General features: G+C 44.7%; 1 non-coding gene across 1 annotated transcript; it reads right to left on the bottom strand.

Moving 5' to 3' along the window:
- Nucleotides 1–445: 445 nt before the first annotated feature.
- LOC130872286 (U6 spliceosomal RNA) lies at nt 446–554 on the bottom strand. The gene has a single exon (XR_009056899.1). It is a non-coding gene; the product is annotated as a U6 spliceosomal RNA (small nuclear RNA).
- Between the last annotated feature and the right edge of the window lie 6,370 nt (nt 555–6,924).

The following is a 6,924-nucleotide window of genomic DNA, read 5'->3' on the forward strand; positions in this document are numbered from 1 at the left end:
CAACTTACAGATATCCTGGTGTAATGAGAGATCAGATAACCTGCCCCAGGTTCATCATTGGGCATTGGTTGAACTTGGATTTGAATGAGTATGACTGCTTTAACCAATGTGCTGTCTGTCCAATGTTGAATCGAGAACAAATTGTTTGCCAAGTAAGTGTGTGTGTGTGTGTGTGTCCCATCTCGCCACTAGATGTGCCCATTTCAGTCTCCACGGGTTGCAGATACTATGAATCAGTATTCTTTCAGCAAATGACTTGCTGTGGTCCCGAGGTGACGGCCCCTCTAGATGAGGAGAGGGCAGCAAGCAATCCCCCAGGCTCTCTTTTAACTACCAAGATGCAGTCTTCACTGTTGAATTTAATGAAGCAATCGTACTCACAAACCCACAATGTCCAGTATAATTATTTCAGAGCCGAAGAAGGAATTAAATCCAAAATCTTTCTCGAAATTGAGACTGATTCCCTAATTTGCATGTCCTTCTTGCTCAGAGGCCGGGCTAACCCTCTCTATCAGGTTCCAGTTTTAGCATATATGCGGCCGAAGTGAACACATAGTCTGAAGTCTCCCCAAAGAAAACACACTGCGGCTTCTCTCTATGCACCACCCTGCAAGCTCATAAACACTTGGTGCCAGGGACTCAGGCGCAATGGAAGGAGCTGCGTGTCTGGAATCAAGAGTTCAAAGACCTTGCTAACCCTTCTGCCAGCTGATTTGGGGACCTCACGCGAGTCATTTATTTTCTCTTGGCATTCACTTTTCCATCCACTCAAAGAGCTAGAGTAGGTGAAAAATGTGTGGTGCCCCTGGCTACAGCCATGCATGGTTTAAAGAGTTTCAGACTTATAAACCTTGAATAGTTGGGAGGATGAAAGGTTGGATGAGGTCATAGGATGGAAGAGAAGGCTTCAGAGGAGGAGTACAGGGGTGCCTGGAGCCAAGGGCTGGCTCCTCTGAGCCTGCGGTACAGAGCAGACCACATAGAGCCCGATGCTCTCAGCAGACAGCACTCCTAGGTTTGAACCAGACACAGTAAGGAGGACGGAAATTAAGTCTAGAGCCACTCAATATTAACACTGGAAATGGCCCTAAAGATTTTTTTTTCTGGATATTTCTTCAAACTGTTAACTAAACCAGCACTCTTGGCTTTGAATTAAGGCAGTCAACTCTGAGATAGGTAAACTGATCTAACCAACTTGTTAGATGCGATGGAAGCTGTCCAAAGTGGTAGCCACTGGCCAAGGTGAGCTGGAGGCTGGAGAAGTTCCTAGATAAGCACTGAAAGCTCAGAGAAGCTTACAGCAAACATGGGGCAGAACGAATCTTGTAAAAGTATTTTGCAGTTGTTGCTACGATAAACATTGTGGTGAAAAACAAGGATGCTGAAAGTGAGAATCATTGTGTGTGTGTGTCTGTGTGCAGTTAGCCAGCTGATGCAATCCCCACTGGCACAAATTAAGTTTAATTTGAGACCTGAGTTCACTATGCAGAGCCCAGCACAATGTACCCTTCTGTACAGAAGAGTGCTTAATACTAATTTCAAAAATCTACCAAGACAGAAAAGCAAATAGAAACCACCCTGTACCTTGCCCTGTTGAAAGAGCTCTGACGCTGGAGAATCCACACGCACAGATCACAGATTTAAATGTCTTTGAAGCCTTTGGCTTCGGTTTGGGTTTTGAGAATATGTGATAATATTTTAAGCTCACAAGGGGCTTAAAACTAAATCCCTACTAGAAAACACGGTGATTAAAAGAAAAAAGAGAAAACTATGCCTCTGACGTATTTGGCCTGACAGGAAATATAATATCCAACTCATTATGCTGCCATTGTTCATCAAGATCCTATAAAAATAAGTATTGTCCATCTCAACATAGCATGCTAAGGAAGAGCAACTTCCAACCAGGAGCAGTTTCCCATCGCTATGTGGCATTTGTGGAGATAAAGGTGAGTTTGGGGGAGCTGTACCAAAGACCAAAACAATCTCCTGGCTCCCAGTGGCCAGGGATCAAAGATCTAAACTTCTTGATATCCACAGCAAAGAATCTTTCCTCCCCAGAGCCCTGCTGGTGTGGAGTCGTAGCAGTAATCTCTTCATTGACTTAACGATGAAGATGTAGTTACAGCTCGCGATTTTCAGTTCAAAGGAATCATCATGCTTCTTCCTGAGTAGAAACAGCCCTTCCCTGGGAGTCAAGCACTCTTCACCATCCCAGGAAAAGCATTCCTAGCATACTGCTGGGACTGCCTTCGAGGGTGCCTTTGCCCTTTCCAACCCTTAGTCATTTGGGACTAGACAGGACAAAAACAACAACAACACTGTATCTTCATTATTAATTCAGAGCATGCAGCACACCTCTGAGAACACCATTGGAGCCTGGCAAGAGACTGTGACCCAGCTGTCTTCATAAATAAGCCTCCCAAAGACAGGTCCAGTGTAAACTCAGGCCGATGCTTCAGGATGAGGGTCGGTATTGTAAAACCAATGAGTTCAGCTGTGAAGCTCTCTGACTATGACATTCATCACCCCATTGATCACCACATTGATTTGGCAGATCTGGCTGGGTAGGCAGGTGTCTCCTTCCTGCCCCACTACTCCATGCATCTTCCTCCTAAAACTGCTTGTTCCAGTTAAAGACGTCAGCCTTCCTCACTAGAAACGCTGTGTTCTTCAGTCAATGTTATAGAGGCAGCTGCGCTCATCTGCTGGAGCCTCCCAACCAGTGCTGAAAGCCAATGGCTGTGGGAGCCCACGTGTGACTCAGTTTCCATCTGGAGTCCATTCTGACTTATAAGTAATTGGCGTTCAAGCTTGCCTGCTCTGCTTTTTCCTATAAACTTTGTGAGAAAAAGAAAAAAAAACACTCTATCTTGTAGAAGGTACACTGTTGACGCCAAAACCTCAGGAACATCAAGACAGAAAGTAAGGCTGCTTCTGAGCAGCAAGCGCGTGTTAGAGAGGAGACTGCTCACTCAGGACAGGAATAGTCTGTGGTTAGACACTAACCAGCTGTCTGTGCTATGTGCTATGCTTTGTTCTGCTTTTGTATATAAGCAAGTTCTGAAATAAACTCTGGGCTGTTTAGCTGTTTCGGCATGATCAAACAGACCTCCCAATTCTATGCTGTATTTTCTGTCTCAGTTCTTTTCATCTGATATTTCCTCAGCCTTAACAACCCCCAATCCAGGAACCCTAGCTGACTTTGTAGGAGTTGGCTTCTACAAATGATCCTGTAAGTTTTAGATGAGTTTCCCATGGAGATTAGCTTCCCCTGGCGGTCTTAGGGGCACAGACAGCTAACTCACTGTCAGGATTTGTCTTGTGGAATGTCTAAGCAGGAGGAAAGCACATTGTCAGATGTCTTGCTGTGGTCCAACATCAGTCTCACAGTTAAGAGGACAGCAAAGAAAACAAAAGCTACATTTTTCTACCCAGCCTCCATTGAGTCTGTCGAGTACTCCCAGAGAAGGTGTGTCTACAACTTTCCCTTCTTTTCACCATTCTCCTATTGTCTCCTTTTCCAATTTCCCCCTCTACTTTCAAGGCCTTGTGGCCAGTGAATAGACCTCCTTGTCACTGATAGTGACCACTTCCCGTGGGAGACTCATTCATTACCATGAGGACAAACATTGGCCCATGTGATGATGGGAACTGAGAAGTCTGCAAGGCGGAGACTCACAAAAGCTGGTGGCATGGTTTCACTCCACGTCCAAAAGCTGGACGACTAATGACACCAGTGACGTGAGGACCATAGTGACAGATGGCCCTTCCCAAAGCCTCAAGGAAGAGAGTGAATCTCCCTTTGCCATTTTGTTCTGGCTCTGGCTCTAGTGCCGCATCTACAGCCCAGGACACCAATGAATGTGCTGCCCCCCAAAATCACAAACTCACTTAAAACATGAAGGATATTTTGGCAATATATATATATATTTGTAATTCAATTGCTCAGTTCTAACATGCAAACTTTGTAGGTAACAATATCACATCATGGTGTCTCAAGGTTATAAGGTCTTCAAAAAGACTGGACGCCCATGCAAACTTGCTTGAAACTATCCTTAAATAAACTCAACAGAAGTAATACTTCCCAATACCTTCAGAGGCTACGAGATAATTACTACATTGCTAGATAACACCTTTGAATCCCAGCTTCTCAATAATGAACTTGTTAATGAGAGAGAACTTCTGAACTCAGTGGAAAAAATAAGAACTTATTCTCACACTCATGGTCATGTTTGAGTTTGTTTTTTTTCCCTTTTGGAATGTTTTTCTTCCTAGTTTACATATAGTAATTACACAAATTATGGAACACAGTATATCAGGATAATCTGTATGTCTATCAATTCAGACATTTATTTATATTGGGAACATTCAAATTCCTCTCTGCTAGTGATTCTGAGCAAATAACTGTGGCCAACACTGTTGCCATACTGTGCCATGTTGGAAGTGGTCCCTCCTCTACAGCAGTACCATCCCCCTCCTTCTAGAGGATACTGCTTTTGACAGCTTTGGTTCAAGACTTTGGAACTATGGATATAACTTAGAGCTTGTTATATTTGACATAGGCCACAAAAAAAGTTAGGAGTTATGTGCACTATGCAAACAGGGCATGAGGTAGCGAAACTGCCAAGTATGTCCTTCAACACGGATCACATCTGGTGCCAAACTGAAAAAAAATATGGAAACCAATGTTGATCTTCCAAAGATCTGAGTCAATTCTTTAGTGAATGTTATTCAGAAGAGACTATTCAGTAGTAGCAAGAATCTTCAAGTTCTGACCCTGCTCTTGAGGGGACCAAAGCAGAGATCTTTTTCCCTACAACCCAATTCTTGGTTCAAATTGACTCCAGTATGAATGACAGAAGTTCCAGAGAGAGAGAGAGAGAACTCCCATCTACCCTTGCTAAGTGAGGCTCTTCCGTTGAGATGGGTATGGCCCAAACACACCCAGAGCTTAGGAAGGACAGGATGGCTAGTGCTGGAAAGACCCCTGAAGAGACATGGTAGAGTTAGCGGGAGACAGAACAGCAAAACCAGTCTTGCTGACAGCTGAAGGCTATAGCCAAGACAATACGATGTTGCTTCCTTTGGGGGAGTCTATGGTGCCTTGAACTCTGCAGGAAGCGAGGAAGGAAGATGCTTTCTGGCCAGATCCAAGGCCAAGGTGTCTGCAGCCTTCTATCTGTATAAACACACAAACAAGTTCTCAAGGCCAATCAAAAAAGTGTTGCAGGAGCTGGGCGGTGGTGGCGCACGCCTTTAATCCCAGCACTTGGGAGGCAGAGGCAGGTGGATCTCTGTGAGTTCGAGACCAACCTGGTCTACAAGAGCTAGTTCCAGGACAGGCTCCAAAACCACAGAGAAACCCTGTCTCAAAAATCCAAAAAAAAAAAAAAAAAAAAAAAAACAAAAACAAACAAACAAACAAAAAAGTGTTGCAGGGGAAATCAGCCAAGTGTGCACCTATTAGTCACTGACACTGGTGTCATCTTACATGATCGTCACTAAGAGGCTGTGTCTGAAGGCTTTGGCACCCAGAGCCTTTTCCATTTAGACAGCACTTTTACTATTTTACTTGGCTATTTTCCATTGTTTGGGCAAATTACTATTTAGACATCCAAGACCTGCGCTTTTGAAAGCAGCTGGAGTCTGGTATGACAGAGTGGAGCCATTCAGTCCTGCATTTCTGCAGGATTAGTTTAGGTGCAAACATGATACTAGGCTAAAACTTATCTACAAATGCAAACTACAAAAGAGATTGATCAGCAGCAAAGAACAGAAAGGGAGAAACAGAGCCCTTCGTTCTGTCACTCTTGTGTGGCTGGCACTGAGTGTGACCCAGAGAACAGCTTCACTCCCCCAATATTTTCATGTCCCCTGGACTGGACCCTGTGACCTTGAATTCTTGTCCCTGCTGTACAGTGGGTGGGCTGCAATGAATGGCAATCCTCTCCAACTTAGGTGAAAGAAGGCTTGCCTCTCCAGACATGCCTATGTGCATGTGATGTTTGTCTTCTCCACGGGCCATTGCATTCAAGTTTCTTCTCTGATGCTAAAACACCCCAACCTCAAGCAACAAAAGAAGGAAAGGGGTTACTTCTGTTTCCATGTCACAGTGGATTGTTGAGGGAAGTCATGACAGGGATTCAAGCAAGAACTTGAAGTGGAAACCATGGAAGAGCTCCTCTTGCTGGCTCATACGCAGGCTCGTCCTTGGTTATCTTCCTTATACAGTCCAGGCCTTCTCATGGGGAATCCACAGTAGCTGGCCCTCCTATACCAGCTAACATTCAATTCCCTGCATGCATGTCTATAGGTCAGTTAGTCTGCTCTGATTTCCAAGTGACTCTAGGCTGGGTCAAAATGATGATTAAAGCTAAACAGGACATGTCAGATCATTCATTTTTCCCTTACCCTGTATTTTCCAAATTAAAAGAAGAATTGTCCAGAAACAGCTTCAAATTCTTAAATAATAAAGTAATAACAAAATAGCCATCTTAATAACACAGTTCTTGGCTATGTCTTTATCTGATCAAAACACCCCTCCCCTAACTTTGTTCTGGTTCTATGGAAACCCAGTAGGGTCTGCAAAGAGTGACATAAGTATGAAAACCAGAGGGCATGAGTCTGGGACCTCCAAGAGAGTAGGCAGGCACCAGAGACCACTGCGGGTCCAGGAATGAGTCCGGGACCACCGAGGGAGTAGGCCTGAGCCAGGACCTCTGACGGAGAAGGCCCAAGGCAGCAACCTCACAGAAAGAGCCCCAAACAAGCAGTTTCTGTGGGAGCAGGCCTGAACAACCCCTGGTACTGCAGAGAAAACCCAGGGAGCATCAAGCAACCTTCAGGAATATGGATTGACCAACAAGGTGACTGGAATCGTGGCCCTGACTGCACCACAAGGAACAACCATCTGAGCCTTGGATC

This window comes from Chionomys nivalis, chromosome 3, assembly GCF_950005125.1.
Source record: "Chionomys nivalis chromosome 3, mChiNiv1.1, whole genome shotgun sequence".
NCBI classification, from domain to species: domain Eukaryota; kingdom Metazoa; phylum Chordata; class Mammalia; order Rodentia; family Cricetidae; genus Chionomys; species Chionomys nivalis.